This window comes from Myxocyprinus asiaticus, chromosome 39, assembly GCF_019703515.2.
Source record: "Myxocyprinus asiaticus isolate MX2 ecotype Aquarium Trade chromosome 39, UBuf_Myxa_2, whole genome shotgun sequence".
Lineage (NCBI taxonomy): Eukaryota > Metazoa > Chordata > Actinopteri > Cypriniformes > Catostomidae > Myxocyprinus > Myxocyprinus asiaticus.
The window spans coordinates 24474884-24493099 of record NC_059382.1 but is presented as its reverse complement, the minus strand read 5'-3'; the positions used below and the strand labels follow the sequence as shown (position 1 = coordinate 24493099).

General features: G+C 42.1%; 1 pseudogene; it reads left to right on the top strand.

Moving 5' to 3' along the window:
• Window positions 1-18216, top strand: part of LOC127429689 (S-adenosyl-L-methionine-dependent tRNA 4-demethylwyosine synthase TYW1-like) — a 122842-nt pseudogene that overhangs the window by 73116 nt on the left and 31510 nt on the right.

Sequence of the window (18216 nt, the reverse complement as noted above, 5' to 3'; positions counted from 1 at the left end):
CAGTTTGTCCCATGGAGGCCTTGGCATTACTGCCTAATGATTTAAGTGCCATCATTCTGCGATGATTCATTGTGCCTGTGTGCTAAACTTCTGTAATGACTTCACTGAATTTGCCGTTGAACAGAATGCTTGGTCTGTGTGTGTGTTTGTCTGTACATATGTGCATCTGTGAGTCATAAAGAGGAAGACAGAAGAACAGAAAGTGTTTTTCTCTTTTCTAATGAGTTGAGATCACCTGCAGTGCCTTGACTGCTTATTGTCTGAGGAAAACGACTTGCACTGATGGAGCTGTAGATGCTTCAGCTGGTCCAGTCCAGCAGGCATTTAGATGTCCAGGCCTAATGTCATTAGAATGTCTTCGGAATGTACTCTCTGATGCATAATGCACATCAAGGATATTCAACTCCGGTTCAGGAGGTCCAGTATCCAGCTTAGTTTCGTTCCACAAACATGCCTTAGCTGCATCTGTACTGTCAGAGTATGTACTGCATTTGATGAAGAACATACTTCTTAGCCGTTTATAATGTACGTTCTTTAGGTACGTATGTATGCATGCGAGTAGTATGAATACATTTCTGGACATGCTTCTTCCGGGAATGTGTGCATTGTCCTGTTACCTGAAAGAATGAAAATAATCCACTCTGGTTTTGTTAAACAATAGAATGCAAGAAGTTCTTGTGGCCTGACATCTTGTTTGACTTCATCACTTTCACATTACCTGTCTAAACTGGCACTAATTTCTAAGGCAGTCTTTTATGCCACTGTTAACCTCTCTAATTATTTCATGACTTTTTCATCACCCTCTTTCACTTCTGAGAAATAGAATTATAAAGCATGTTTCAGGCATATTTGTCAAAGATAAATAAGATACAAGTGTCAAAACAAAAACATTTAACATGGCTGTTTAATTCTCAACATGTATACCTGCAACTGGAAATTTTCAGTCAGTATTGTTTACAGTGTATTCTGATTAATTGCTTCTTAGATATTGACCAACAGCGCATTTTTTTTTTTTTTAATATATATATGTGTGCAGTGACTTCATTAATGTGGAGTTGAAGTATTCTAATACAGACTGAGTTAGCAACCACTGTTTCTTTCCAACTAGACTGATCAAACACATGAGTCTTAGTTTCTATGAGAAACTTTTACTTGTCTCATTGGTAGACGATTGAAATGCTATACAGTATGCCTTCATACATTTTCTGTAGAGTCTGTACAATGTCAAAGCTCTTAGAAATTCTTAGTTCTCCTTAGTTAGAATGGTTAGTCACAGTTATGCGTCTTTCAGTGAAACACAAAATAGAGTTTTTGAAGAATATTTACACAGTTCTTGAGACCATATCTGTCAAATTCCAAAAAGTGTGAAAAACTCCATGAAAGTGATCCATACGACTCATGTGCTATTTCTCAGTCTAAAGCCTAATTTACATTATGGAAGAAGCTGAACTATTTTCTCCTGGATGAACTTAAGCACCCTAGGTGAATGAAGTCAGAGTTTATACTATGCGTGGCGTCATTTTAAAATGAGCTCCTACTGGTTACGTCACAGGTTTTAACGTGCTGTTCCAGCCGTGGAAGTAATGGCAGTAATACAGGTTTTTCTCTCTGTGGATTGCCGCTTTTAGTGCTGTATCGCTTCTTTGCCTTATTCTTTGCCACTTCCACTTTCAGCGACAAGCTATTTGATCTGAGTTCATAAAAACTCTCTCCATGCATTTGTCATGGCCACGCTGTCTTTGTGGAGTTTGTGCTGCAAATAATATTTAAAAAAAATATACTTCTGTACAATCTCTGAGAGACGGGCTTCAAAATTATCCATTACAACAACGACAGTAACCTAGGTAACAACTTCTCAGGTGGCACACACAACTGTAAATAAAAAACAACACGTCCAAATCACGCCCATGATTCATTTTATCATTCATGATAAAACTGTTTCATGATAAAATATTTTTATTCCTTCATTCGTGAAGCTCTTCAACCAACCGAGTTCTCCTAGGTCAAGAATTTTCAGAGTTGTGTGCGAAAAAGAGAAATATCACCAACTGAACAAATTTTACTAATTGATTAATTAATTGGTGGTGATAGTTGCTATTTGTAACTACTGATTATCAGGAAAAATCTATTCTGATAGTTGCCGGTAGGTTTTTTGTTTTATTCCTTCATGTTTCACTGTGGCCGGCGCTGGAGGATTCTACAGTTAGAACGATTTGGTTCTACAGTATATCAGTGGTCTCTAGAGGTGAAATAAAAACAATCACTGACAAACAGTGTTCATCCATATTTTTATCCTCACTTCAGTGCAAATTTGGTTATTTGGATTAGATAAATCACGTTTTCTAAACTGAAGCAAGGGCATGAAAAGAAAAATGCAACTCCATGGAAACGTACCCCATCAGCACATACGTTGTGTCTTCAACTTTATATCTTGTGAATAATAATAAAAAAAACTTATCTGGTGAAAAATACAGTATATGTATATACATACAAAATCCTTAATCAGGTGAATATTAATGTTATAAAAAGCTTAATTTAGTAAACAGTTAAATATAGAGCACTGTAACAGAGCCATTTCAAAATAAGAGTCCCAAAATAAGTAATTGTATTTTGGGCTTGTTTATAGTCCAGCATTACTCTCCTAATATTCTTTTTTATTATTAGGATTTTGGTTTCACAATCTGGGATTTTATTCACTTTAATGTCTGTGCCTGTCATAGTAAGGGAAAGTTAAGAAAGTTTTTTTTTTTTTTTTTTTGTTTACATTCTATGAATCGATTTTCAAAACTAACTGCCGATTAATCGGTTATTGGTCTTTTCCACCACCTTAGATATCGGTATCTGCAAAATCCACCATCGGTCAACCTCTAGTTGAGGGCATTTTTAAAAGTCTCAGTTGTCAGAGGAGGAACATAAACATAGCAAAATCAGTGCATTTGAATGAAATCGTTTTAGTGTGGACATGACCTTAAGATTCTTTAAATTCCTATATAGCATTTGCATTCGGAAAGAAATGAGTGAGTAAATAAAGACAGAATTTTTATTTTTGGTAAACTATCCCTTTAAGCCAGAGATATCTGAAACAAACTCCATATGTTACACTAAAAAAACCCAGCACTGTCATTGACAATCCTGCATTGAGCTCAATATAGGTGCTCTTATATCTCTTTAATTCTGTTTCTTTTATTAGCAGATTCTGTGAAAGTGTTCTGCATTCAGAGAGAAATGCTCTGCTGTCTGGCTTAATGACCTTTAAAACGAGCTTTGCCATAAAACCAGTCACATAACACCAGTAACACCACCTCAGATACTGTCACAAAAAGGGGCGCAACTCCATTTTCACACTGCCGAGTGTAGAAATTAAATGAGAGTCTGTGCAATAATAGTCTACTTGCATTACATCTAAAAAGCAGCAGAATTATGCTACTTCAGTAGAAACTATTAGCACCCTTATTTTGTTTGTTGTTGAGTGGATTCTTCCTGTTTGTTTTGAATTCAAAGACTGGAATGATCTTGTTGGCTCTTTTGGACTGTGTCCTTGTGAATGATGAGTTTATTTTGAAGTAAGGATGCATGAATATAGACATTTTGGACGATACCAATAGCTGATATTTTATTTTTTATGTTGTGGCCGATAATCAGTATGATGACCAAGATTATACCCAAGACTGTTTGACTATACTGTTTTGCCTCTTGTATCACACTAAACACACTCTTATCAAAATGTTTACATATTTAAAAAATGGGGCCTGGCTCGCAGTTACGCTCCAACAAAATGAACAGGGGCCCTCCTCACACCCCATTCAGACAGCGAAATGACGGTGAGGGGGGTACTGGTCCGGCACAGACTTTTTTCCACTTCATGCACTGCTCTTATGTAATATGTAAGTTGCATTTTAAATTTTGCCCATGTGTGATTGGATATCACAGTGGAGACACATTTTACCCATTTGCTTTGCAGCAGAGCAGGGAAATATAGTGATGTTTTTAAACAAGAACAAGGACTCGTGTCAATGTTTCCTCTACACAATATGAGTGCCTTTTATTGTATGTGACTGTGAGTAATGGCCACATTTTTTAGATCACAGATGACATTTTCCTCACTATAAATAAACTGCAAAGAGTGTATAATAGCAGGTGGCATCTTCACACTATTTTTTTTTTTCATGATCAACCTTATGCTTCTAGCAGTTGGATGAATTACCGCTTGAGTTACAGTGCCCTGTTAGAGAATATGTGCTATGAAGTAAAGAGATGAAATGTGACATTTTACATTTACTTTTACTCTTTTAGCAGATCCTTTTATCCGGAATTACATACAAATTAGAGCAATGCAGTACAATAGATATAGCATAATTTGGCAAAATTACATCTTGATTGGAAATGACATCCAATAAAAACATTCCGTTCACAAGTGATGTTTACCTTGAATTCTTTGTTTTCAAATATCACTTATCTCATATTTAATCTGAAGCATGCTCTTCACTGACATACATGTATTTGTCAACTTGATAAAAAGTACACTAATGTTTGAAAAAACATAATTGGGGCAAAATTGTTTGCAATTTTGGGAAATTATGCCACAACAGTGGGACAGCAAATCATTTTCACACAGTAAATATTGAAATGGTTTTTTATATTACTATTTGTTTGGATTATCATATGCAATTATTTACATTTCAGAATGGATTTGCAAAGTTTAATATTGAAAGTCTGGGTCTGGTACAAGGCTAAAACAATAAAAATCCATACTTAAAAGGAATTTGAAAAGTATTGAAAATAAATGATGAAGTCAATTTTAATGTGATCTTCATATAACAAAAAGAAAATAGTTCAAATCTGTTTGTTTTAATAAAAATCAAGTTGAAGAAACACCTAGTAATGTGCACTTAAAAATATTTGACTTCGTGGCTTTTGTTGTTACGCTGTGCATTGACAATGTGAAATCCTATGGAGTTATTTATTAAATATTGAAGACTCTGTATAAGAAGGAAGAAGATACATTGGGATTAAGTATTTGAGGTCTCTACAAAACAGGGATGTTAGTTTTGCATGCCCTTGCATGGTTGAGTGTTGTTTGTTAAGTGCACATGGACAGAAACCATCCCTTTATCCTAAATGTGTCCTTGGAATCTCTTAAGCTTTCTTTCTGAATAAGCGGTTTCACTTAAAAATTGCTGGGCTCATAGCACTCTTACTGATTTTTGCTCGGCACTCAGCACTCATGTTTGTTTGTTGAAGGAAACTGAAAGGAAATATTCCATTATGTCACAATTTCACAAAATACAGCACATGACAGATAAGAGCCATTTGCTGGATTTACTCTTACCATCTTAACATACAGTACCATTCAGAAGTCTTAAATCCAGATTAAACGCCCCTGCACACTTACTAAGAAATCGAAGAACAAACAGTTGTGCCTCATTTAAAACAAATTCTGGCCAAAACGTTTTGTGTTTTTGAGTTTGTTTCGGTGGTTCGTAATAACTCATCATGGCAAACTTTCAGGAAAACTTCTTACCGGCTGCTAAACACCTTACTGCCATTGGTCCACATCATCGGTAGGTGTGACCTGGAGCTCCACCTACTTTGAGACAGACAACTAATTTACATTCAGTCAGTTAAGATCAGTCAACATGAACACACCGGCATGCAGAGTTATTAGTGAGCTGGTCAAAATCCTACATCAGTAGGATCGTTCTCGTAGAGACATTTTCCAAGAACATGCACCTACTCGTGATATGAGGCGTTCAAGTGAAAACTCCTTTTGTTTATCTAAAAACAGGTCTGCCGCATCAATACTAACCACACAACATAACACAGCTACACACAAACCAGAGAACAGAACTTTTTACTAAAGTACAACAATAATTGGTCATAACAAGCTTTGTATATCTTCTGAAGAAAATACGTGTAGTTATTGCCCCTGAAAAAGTCATCATCACAATGCTTCTCTTATTTAGAACCGGTTCCATAAAAAAAAAAAAAAAAAAAAAAAAAAAAAGGTTCCTGAACATGCAATTTTCCACTAATGCTACAGTACTGTCCCTTTACTGAATCTTTAGTGTAAAACACAGAGCGTGTTCAGTGCAGTCAGATTCCCAAACGAGTGACTCTAATGAGCTGGTTCTTTTTTAATCTAGAGCGTGCAACATACACTGCGACCAGTGCAGTCCGATTCCTGAATGAATGACTTGCTGCTAAGGGCAGGGAATGCAAAAAATAATTGTATTTCTTATTTCTAAATCATTCTTCCTCAACAGTACTAAAATAATCGTTAATGGAACCATTACGAATTCCCATTCCTAAGTAGATTGTATGTAGACCCTGCACAGTGTAAATTTTCTATATGCATTGATTGAATACCCAGAGGACCGACTACATTTGCCAAAATGTTAAGTATTCAACATAGCATTATGTGTGGAATCCTGGATCCCACAATGAAATGCACTCTACTTAACCTTCCATTTCCATTATGATGGATGAACTGGAAATAATATCAAAAGTGACTCAAGAAAGTCAAGACATTGGAGCACAAAATGTAATAATAATAATAAATTTAAAAAAATCAAAAATAAATAAATAAAAATAGGCTAATTTTATTTACAAAATGATACTGTATCTAGACGCTGATTGCTGAAATACACTGACTAAAATGAAGCATATTACTGTTTAAAATGACTGTTTTTAATTCCATTCTGAACATAGCCAATAACTTCACAGGCAGTGTTGGAAACTGGTTTCACAATGGCTTCAAAGGCACCATAATGTCATGTCTAATGATCTAGAACAAATTCAGGTAAGCTTTAAACATAACCAAGCAAATATTTAATGACTGCACAGCTAATCGTTTTAATTTCTTAAAAAAAAAAAAAAACAACAAAAAAAAAAAAAAACACATGTAACAATTAGGAATTTTAAGGAATTGTACATTTAGGAATTAATTTACTTCTTTCAACCTCTTCATCAGACATAATTTTTATTTATTCCACCAACCAACCAATCACATTCACTGGATTGTGGAATATACAGTACATCAAGGGAACATCTGTGCTGCCTTTAAAAATTTGACCAGGTGCAGGTAGATCATAGACAGGATGTTATGCTAACATTGGATTTTGATGTGGCTTGTTGCCTTTCTACCTCCGTTTGCCTGTGAAGGCAGCAGTTTTCAGCTTTCTGACATGGCCATTGGCTACCATTCCCTCATCCATCCCTGCTTTGCAAATCTGCTAGTTAGCATGGATCAGGCACAATGCTGATGGTGCTGACATCTGTACTTCCACAGCAACCAACCAACTAACCCTGCAAAGACATGCAGCCTATAGGGACAGAGACGGTTATTCTAAGGAATGTCAGACTATAACACAAACGCAGAGTCTTTGATTGACAGGGTGCAATAACAGGCATGGGAGGAATGAGTGTCCATTATCACTTGATGTGTTTGGTGAGGTGTTCTCCCCTAAGGGGCCTCTGTATGTGAGGGTTCTATGAATAATGATGTGGGCTGAAGCGGTCCATACTCTCAGACCCCAGTTTAGACACTTGAGGCTGAAGTTTGGAGAAACTCCCCTATTAAAAATCTTCTCTCCTTTTGTCAATGTTCACCTTGACTGTCTTGTTGACAGTGATGGAATTAAGCCTCGTCAGCAAGATTGCAATGATGCAATTGCTAGAAATGGAACGTTCCATTTAAAGCTCTGAAGAGATTTCTGTTGGTCTTAGCAATTGCACTATTGTCTGCTTGCCATGTTGGAGAAGAAGCAGATACTTATGAAGTGGCGTTACAACCATTATAATTAAATGTTTCATTTAAATACAATACATTGGAAGCAAGTATTCAAGATAAATTATTATTTTCAGCAATTATGTGCACATCTGTTTTGCCATCATTAAATTGTATTTTGTCAGCCACCCTGCTCTGTTAATGTTAGTATGGTAAAAAGTTTTATTTAACTACTAATCCTGTCAACATAACTTTAATGGCAAACCCTCATCTTAATCATTTAAAGTCAAAATTGACCCTATCGACCCCATATACATTCCTAATACTCGTTCTTGGTCTTAATTACCAACGATTTATCATTCCATATAATTCCAAAGAAAAAAATTTTTTTCAGAATCTTTCATCAAACTGTAATAACTTCAACCAACGAATGCCTGCTGTGTTTCAGGAGAATGGCCACTTTTTACGTTCCAATTAGTTACCAATGGAAAAAATCAAGTTTCGTCCTAATTATTATTATTTTTTTCTTGTTGAATGTCCTGTTTATTTTGGAACAATTGTACAATTATGGCTGTAAAAATGGGTGGCAAATGTCATTTTATTCAAAACTCAAACCAGGTGTGTTGCATTCATTAAGCAGCAATTTCACTACTCCTCTGTCTTTCCCCTCCAGCAACAGTGTACGGTGTACAGACTGACCCTGGAGAAGGCCTGGAATGTGGATGAGCTGAAGGCCTACTTTGATCTCATTGCCCTCGGACAACCAGACTTCATCGAGGTCAAGGTATTCTTGCCAGTGCCTAATTTAGTGCATCAGCGTCTAATGCGTGTCTCTGAACCCTTTTGGGTTTAATAGGTGATGCCATAATAAGCTATTGCTGGAATACAACAAATTTCCTTCGAATCCTTTTTTTCAGAAAACAAGGTAATGACTAGGCTAATTAAATTAATTCTCTGTCCTAATGCATTCACTGAGAGCAAATGAACAAGGATCCTGAACAGATTGATTTTTATCTCAGATAAGATTAACTTAGTGTTTTCAGAACTAATAACTGGAAGCCCTGTGCTGCAGCAATCCGTGTTTGAATGCTAAATTATTAAAGAGTATCAAACTTTAAAGCTAAAGTGTGTAATTTTTCTCCTTTCCAAGCTTAATACTCGGATACTATTAGAAAGCCTATTACTATTGATTGCAACCTTTTACGTGCTGCGTTCTACGTTTCGCCGCAGTTTCCTGGTGAAATTAACACTAGAGGCGCTACAACAACTGTGCGTTTTATTCACTTTCACACAGATCACGAGTACAATGGCTGATTATGAGTTTATAAACACTTATGTTTTGCACTGTTACTCACACACTATGTTAAGATGTCTAAACACTTTTACTATAACGGATCATTTGAAAAACTATATATTTTAACGCTTGTGTTTCAGACCTACCTACATTTATACACTTACTCCAACATGATTAATTTCACTGTAGCTCACCTCATAGAGTGTTTGATTTTGGATTCTGAATTATGCTGTTCGAGCCCAGCCAAACAGGCAAGCTAACACGTAAGACGAAAGTGTCTTTGAAGCGACACAAAATTATGTGGTTGCTTCAGAAAATGTGTTTTTCATGTCGCATTTGCTTTTCCCACACTATCAGTTAGGTTTAGGTGTTGGTTTAGTGTAAATATGTCTGTTTTGTTCAACTCTCATTTGCTTTTAGGACACTATTGGTTACATTTAAGTTAAAGTTTTAGGCAAGGGAGGTATGTTTTACTCATTAAATCTTTTCCATGTCTATCTTTTATTCATCTTAAAAACCTTCCTAGACCATTACACCCGCTTTTGGCGCCCCCACTGGACATTTCACTGGGAAACTGCAGCCAAACGTGTAATGAAGCACATAATTTTGTTGTGCAAATATTTTGCCATGGTCATGTAATGTTAATAAGATCAGGCTGATTTTTTCCAAAAACTGTGACTTTATGGCACTATAAAAACGTTGCTGTTTTTGTTTGAGTGACCCGACTAGCCCAGCACAGCAACATTGCCTCAACCATTGGTGTGATTTTGTGTGGGGTTATCTGTTTGACAATTATCCTTTTTGCAATTCCATTTGGTGGTGCTAGAAGTGCAAATAGAGGTGAAAGCAATGTGAAATAACATATGTACTTGGAATTGATGCTTCAACTGTTATTCATTATAAAATATATTAAATTAATTACATATTTGTAATAAAAATAAGAAATGTGTAATTTGGCATAATATGGTTCTTTCAGTTATTTAATTTATTATTTATGTTGATAAAATAAATTGTATATTTATTAAATACATTATTATTATTAAGTTTTAAATTATTAAATAATTCATTATTTATTAATTAATTATCATTAGTTTAAAGTAAAAAACACATGTTCTTATTAGTTCATTTTATGCCAGTTAATTAAAGCTAAACTATGTAACTTTTTATTTTTGTTAAAAAATAGCAAAATGTTATTAATGAGAGAGTGCAACAAGAATCCATCTGCCAAACCATGTCTTTACTTTACCCAAATACACTTTGATAAACCTATAATAATGATTTATATTTTAGAGCTGTTGGGACAGGTTTTGCATGAAATTGCATACATACGTCATTCGCCCGTGCGTGTTGATGTCATATCCATACACAGAGAAAATAAGCTCCAGCTACTGTAGCATGTGTTTGGTGTGGGAGTAGTGTGAAGCTGAAAGTTTGTTGTCAAAACGAACGAGAAAACTTTACCATGGATCATTCAAAATGGCAAGCCTCCGGGGAATCACTGGTTGTAAAAACAAAGAAACCCTGAACAGAGTCTACAAGCAAAAAGGGAAATCGACAGAGTCCGTAATAAAACCATAATCAACATCGGCTTGGCTTTTCTGGGAGGATTTAAAAGCAACCCAGAGATGGCTTTTTTCTTACTCAGCAGGTAAGATATTTTATTGATATGGTTTATGTATAGTTGTCTGTGTGTGTAATGAAAGACAATAATTATACTGTAATCGGTGCATAACTTTTCACTTGCTAGCACACGTGTGTATTTTTCTTTATAACGTCAATAATTTATATAAATAAATTATTTAGTCCTAGGCTTGCCAAGGACATGTGAGTCTTGAAATGATGTTGACCACTGGTTGGTAACAATGATTATCGATAAATTAGTTACTACCGTGGTCTATTTTGCCAGAATATTCTACAGTTATGAAAATTTTACAACGTTTGACCTTATCAGACTAGCAATCGTTATGTCAATCTAATCTAATGTTAACGAACGTTGCCTAACTTTTGTAACATCATTTATTTCAAAACATTAATGTTTCCAATAAGTCAAATCAACAGCGTAAGATATGGCACTTACCGGCTCAGATGACATGTCTTCGGATATCCGATTTTTCCTTTCATACGTTATTTATCTGTCCATTCCCTCTGATAAGATGTCCTGTATCCATGTACACAGGTGCCTCGAACCACATTCATCCACGCAGAGGAGCAGAGCAAAACACATGCCGTTTTATATTTTAACTGCTAGAGGGCCAAAAGTTACATAGTGTAGCTTTAATTAATTGGATCAAATTAAGTCTATAAAAGCCATAAGTAATCAACATATTACGTACTCAGAATGCAGTTTAGGTTTTATCCCATTTTTAACCCTTGAAAACCAAGGTTTAGTGAGTCCTGTGTGAAATGTCAAGACATTTCACACATCTAGTGTCTTTAATGGCTTTTTAATGAAATACAAGTGTTTAATTTAGAACCAAAGATTCTTTTAATCAACCTGTCCTCAAGATTAATGCAACTGACCAAATAGATTCAATCTCTCCTCACCTCAGCCAGTTACTGAGTTTTCAATTGACTTAATGCGTCAGGAGTTTGTTGACCTATGTAAAGACACTGTCATGCAGTAATTGTAAAGCTATGCCTGCAGCACTCAGCTGATCTCAAACTTGGTTGTTCTTAATTGGTGGGTCGTTTTGATATGGTATGTGCTGATAAGGTCACGAACAACAGAGAGAAACCAGTGCTAAATGCAAATAATAAAATGCAACAAACTATATCGATCAATCTAAGGAAAGTATTTTGTACATGTAGTTTATACATACATGAGTAATACAGTTTTACAGTTAAATTTCATGTTTGTTAGTAACTAAGCAAGAAAGAGTAACAGTGGCTTGTGCTAAGTAGTGATAATCTCTAAGCAGAGGAAGGTAAAGAATCTTTCACCTCTGTTAACTAGGATTCCCTATCTGTCACTCACTCGACGTTGTGTCGATGTAGTGACACTAGGGGTCACACTTGGGAGCCTCAAACACCTCTGCTTTTTGAAAAAAGGCCAGTGGAAATTGGCGAGTGGAATTTGCATGCCACTCCCCTGGACATACGGATATAAAATGAGCTGGTATGCAACCACTCATTCAGATTTTCCCTTCGGAGCCGAGTGGTTCTATTCATTGAGCTGAATTCACCTCATCTGCTGGATTTACGGCGCATTTCAGCAGCTTCTTCCCCTCTGCACCTGTAGACTGCAGAGAACGACCCTGGGCGCTTCGGCAGAACAGCAAAAAGAGAGTATATTCTAAAAGAGTATATTTTCAACTCTAAAAGAGTGGCACACACGGAACGTCTTTTTAAAGATGCCTTTCCGTTTGTGTGTTATTCCTGGTTGCGGTCGTTATCTCTCCACTTCTGACGGCCACGATCGCTGTCTTACGTGTCTGGGCGCTGCCCATTCGGAGACTTCATTCGTGGATGGGTCTTGTCCTCATTGCGAGAACATGACCATGGCAACGTTGTGGTCGCAGCTTGCCTTCGTAAGAAAGCAAGCCACCCCAGCGGCTCCCCGCCTCGGTCCTTCTACCAACGTGTATGAGACCGCGTCGGTTAGCACTGGGGGCAATTTGGGGACTCCAATGGGACCACCTCCGCCAGGTAACCCCCCACGGACCTCCCATTCCTCAGCACGCTCACTTGACCTGGTCCAGCTCTCGGATGAGAACGCCGGCTCATCTCAGGGTGAGTTTGACCTCTTATTCGGGGCCCGGGAAGACGATGAGTTATCGAGCGCAGCATCAGAGAGCAGGCTCATCCATTCAGATGTGGAGGCTTCGGCTGGGCTTCCCCCTTCGGGTGTGGTCGCCCAGTGTCAGGCCGACGCGGAGATGACGGACATGCTTTACCGGGCAGCCGCGAGTGTCGGGCTAGAGTGGAAACCCCAACTCTCCCCTGAACCCTCGCGGCTCGATGATTGGTTCCTGGGCCCAGAACGCCGCTCACGGCCACGCCCCGCCCCGGTTCCTTTCTTCCTGGAAATGCATGAGGAACTGACAAGATCATGTGGGGCACCTTTTACCACCCAGTCCCAATCATTCAGCTCCCCCGCTCTCATCTACCCTCGAGGGTGGGGTGGCCAAAGGGTATTTGGTGATCCCCCAGGTGGATAAGGCACTCGTGGTGCACTTGTGCCCGCAGAGTGCCACCACCTAGTGCGGGTACCCGAAGCTCCCGTCCAGGGCCTGTAGGTTTACGTCGTCTCTGACTACTAAGACTTACGGTGCCACTGGACAAGCCGCCTCCACCCTGCACATCATGGCTCTCCTGCAGGTACACCAAGCCAAGGCGCTAAAAGAGCTGCACGAGGGTAGTTCTGACCCGGAATTGATGCAGGAACTGCGTTCGGCAACCGACATCACTCTCTGGGTGACGAAGGTCACGGCGGGTCTCTCGGGCAGGCGATGTCCACCCTGGTGGTCCAGGAACACCACCTTTGGCTCAACCTGGTCAACATGAGAGGCTGAAAAGGCACAGTTCCTTGACGTCCCCATCTCCCAGGTTGGCCTGTTCAGCGACACCGTCGAGAACTTTGCCCAGCAGTTCTCGGCGGCGAAGCAGCAGACGGAGTCCATTCATCATATCCTGCCCCGGCACAGCTCAAGACCCCGCACCCCGTCTGTTCGTCACCAAGGGCGTCCTCCTGCAGCAACAGCACTGGCTCTGCCGCAGCCCGACCCCGCAGCCCGGCCCAAGCGTGGAGCCCACCGCAGGAAGCAGACACCACCCGTCTCACGGCCGACCGCCAAGAACCCTAGGAATGCTTTGGGCAACCCAGGGGCGAGGAGACCCGTTTCCACGGAGCTGGTAGACAGACCACTCCATCCCCCAGTGGAGGACCGGGAGGAGAATCTTTTGTTTCATTTTTCGCCGCATGCCCAAGAGGCTGCAGTACCAAAACTTCACCAAAAGAGTGGTTTAATTGTTCTCTGGGTCACATGTCAGGTGTGCACGGCCGTCATCACGACCACCGTCCACCGTCCCATTTTCGCAGGTTCGTCGCTCCAGCGGCAGACCCCCCTCTCCTGCGCACCCAGCTGTGGCACAAACATGCCCACACCAGGTTGGTTCCGATGGACTGCGGGGATGATATTCCTCCTCCCCCCTCCCTGGCCAATCTTATGGTGGGTATAAGGAGCCAGGTAAGTGCTTCGATGTCCCTGGACTCAGCATGGCCACAGGGCTCGAGCCCCCTCGACGTGACGCCTCAGGCTCCGCCCCACTGCAAGGCCCCACCTGCCGGTACGTCCGACATGATTATCACCTTGGTCCCCCTCGCCCGGAGTTTGGATACATGGCTCGCGCTTTCCAACCCATCGCGATGGCTGACCCGGACCATCTGACTTGGCTACATGATTCAGTTCACCAGGCGCCCGCCCAGGTTCAGCGGCGTCCGCTTCACCTCGGTGAAGGGTGAGAATGCCGCTACCTTGCGTGCGGAGATCGCTACCCTTCTACGGAAGGGTGCGATAGACCCTGTCCCTCCAGCAGAGATGAAGAAAGGGTTTTACAGCCCCTACTTCATTGTACCAAAGAAAGGCGTTGGGTTGCGGCCAATCTTGGACCTGCGAGTACTGAACCGGACCTTGCACAGACTCCTGTTCAAGATGTTGGCGCAAAAACGCATTTTAGCGAGCATCCGGCATCAAGATTGGTTTGTGGCGGTAGACCTGAAGGACGCGTACTTCCACGTCTCGGTTTTACCTCGACACAGACCCTTCCTACGGTTTGCTTTTGAGGGTCGGGCGTACCAGTACAAGGTCCTCCCCTTCGGCCTGTCCTTGTCCCCTCGTATCTTCACGAAGGTCGGAGAGGCAGACCTTGCTCCGCTAAGGGAAGTGGTCATCCGCATACTCAACTACCTCAACGACTGGCTGATCCTAGCTCACTCTCGAGAGTTACTGTGCACACACAGGGACCTGGTGCTTGGGCACCTCAGCCGTCTAGGGCTTTGGGTCAACTGGGAAAAGAGCAAGCTCTCCCCAGTTCAGAGCATCTCTTTTCTCAGCTTGGAGTTGGACTCAGTCTCGATGATAGCACGCCTCACAAACGAGTGCGCACAGTCGCTCACACTCCCTGCAGAGGTTCCGGCATTGATCCAGGGCAAGAACGTGTTGGTCCGAACAGACAACACGGCGATGGTAGTGTACATCAACTGCCAAGGCGGTCTACGCTACTGTTGCATGTCACAACTCTCCCGCCGTCTCCTCCTCTGGAGTCACCAGTGCCTCAAGTCGCTACGAGCCACTCACATACTGGGCGACCTCAACACCACAATGGATGCACTGTCACAACAGGTTACGCTCAGGAGAGAGTGGAGACTCCACCCCCAGGTGGTCCAGCTGATTTTGAGTCGATTCGGTCGAGCACAGGTAGACCTGTTTACTTCCTCCAACTGCCCGCTTTTGTACGCCCTGACCGAGGCACCCCTCGGTATAGACGCGCTGGCACACATCTGGCCCCCTGGACTACGCAAATACGCATTTCCCCCAGTGAGCCTGCTTGCACAGACCCTGTGCAAGGTCAGGGAGGACGAGGAGCAGATCGTCCTAGTAGCACCCTACTGGCCCACCCAGACATGGTTCTCGGACCTCACGCTCCTCGCGACAGCCCCCCCGGCGAATTCCCCTGAGGAAGGACCTTCTTTTGCAGGGACGCGGCACCATCTGGAACCTCCATGTCTGGCCCTTGCACTGGATGTGGAAGACCTAAGTGGCCTACCACATGCGGTGGTAGATACGATCACTCAGGCTAGGGCTACCTCTACAAGGCGCCTGTTGCCTTGAAGTGGCGTCTGTTCGCTAAGTGGTGTTCTTCCCAACGCGAAGACCCCCAGAGATGCGAAGTCGGATCAGTGCTTTCCTTCCTGCAGGAGAGGCTTGAAGGTGTATGTAGCCGCCATTTCACAAGGCAGTGGATGGTAAGTATTTGGGGAAGAAAGACTTGGTCATCAGGTTCTTGAGAGGTGCCAGGAGGTTGAATCCCTCCAGACCGCACCTCATGCCCTCGTGGGACCTCTCTGTAGTCCTTCAGGATCTACGGGTGCTCACTTTGAGCCCCTGGAGTCAGTAGAGCTTAAGGCACTCTCTTTGAAGACTGCCCTCCTGACTGCGCTCACTTCCATCAAGAGGGTAGGGGACCTGCAGGCATTCTCTGTCAGTGAATCGTGTCTGGAGTTCGGTCGGGGTTACTCTCACATGATCCTGAGACCCTGACCAGGCTATGTGCCCAAGGTTCCCACGACCCCATTTACAGATCAGGTGGTAAACCTGCAAGTGCTGCCCCAGGAGGAGGCAGACCCAGCTTTGGTGTTGCTATGTCCGGTGTGTGCTTTATGCATCTATTTGGATCACACGCAGAGCTTTAGAAGCTCTGAGCAGCTCTTTGTCTGATTTGGTGGACAGCGGAAAGGAAGCACTGTCTCCAAACAGAGGATCGCCCACTGGGTCACTGACACCATCGTGATGGCATATCACGCCCAAGACATGCCACCCCCTGTGGGACTACGAGCCCACTCTATGAGGAGTGTAGTGGCCTCCTGGGCCCTGACCAGTGGCGCCTCTTTAGCAGATATCTGCAGAGCAGCGGGCTGGGCAACACCCAACACCTTTGCGAGGTTCTATAATCTCCGGGTTGAGCTGGTTTCCTCCCGAGTGTTGTCAGGTCCGAACAGGTAAGTTCCGGGACAGCTGGCCAGGTGTACCGCTTGCACATAGCACCCTTCCCCTCCCATGAGGTGAAGACGTGCACTTTTAACTCCCAGTCGTGTTCACAAGTTGTGATCCCTGGATGACTTTCCTCCTTAACCCTGTAGTAGACAAGTTTGTGGAGAAACTCGCTGTGACATATTTCCACTCAAAACTCCCCCCTCCCCTGGGCGGGGTGTGGTCTTCATGTTTTGTCTTCCCCTTTGTAGTGATGGCCCCAGTCAGCTAACAAATTCCACTTTTTTTGGGGAGAAAAAAGAGGAAAAGAAGCCACGGCTGGGCTAGCCTGTCCCTATTTTTAGGCAGTCGACTTGTTCCCGAAGGACCATTCGACGCTCATAAGAGTGTTTGGGGAGGTTATGTGATGGCCTGGTGCGCTGGCTACGAGGCACACAGCGGTCTGCCCAACTTGCACTGGCAGTCCACGTAACACAGTTCAGCTAGTTGTGGCATTTTGTATAGGGACCTCTAGTGTCACTACATCGACACAGCGTCGAGTGAGTGACAGACAGGGAACATCCTGGTTACTTTCGTAACCTCCGTTCCCTGATGGAGGGAACAAGACGTTGTGTCCCTCTTGCCACAACGCTGAACTACCAGCTGAAATGGCCGGGACCTTGTCTTGACTCCTCAGCACAAAACCTGAATGAATGGTTGTATACCAGCTCTTTTTATACCCATATGTCTGGGGGAGTGGCATGCAAATTTCACTCGCCAATTTCCATTGGCCTTTTTTCAAAAAGCAGAGGTGTTTGGGGCTCCCAAGAGTGATCCCTAGTGTCACTACATCGGCACAATGTCTCGTTCCCTCCATCAGGGAACGGAGGTTACGCAAGTAACCAGGACATTTTATCCACCCATATTTTTTCCTTCCCTATTTAGCTGTAATTGGCATCTGCACTAATTCTTCAAGGTCTTTCTTCCTTCCTTCACCCATATTTTCACATTAGCAGCTCTTTATCTAATGGGGGGGGGGTGTTAACAGCCAATCATGTAACCTGTGAGCACACCTGTCTCAGCGCATTCACATTCAAAGCAGAGCCACTCCAAAGTAAAGCCAACTTCAACTATGACATCCTATTACCTAGCAACAATAATCACCCACTTCGATAGACAACAGAAGGCGAGGATTTATTAGTCAGCAGAGGAACTACAACCTTGTTAGTTAGTCCAACCACATTAGTTAGTGTTTTTTTTAAGCTATTAAGTTTGTTGACATGCTGCAGAGCAACTCCAATGCATGATTGTACTGGGTCTTCGTTGGTGTATTGTGCGCTTCATAATGCACCACACGTTCTCAATTGGAGATGGTCAGGACTGCAGGCAGGCCAATCTAGCACCCGCACTCTCTGCTTATTCAGCCAGTATGTGGTTTGAAGTTGTCCTGCTGAAAATTCTGGGATGTCCCTGGAAAAGACGGTGCTGGATGGCAGTACATGCTGCTC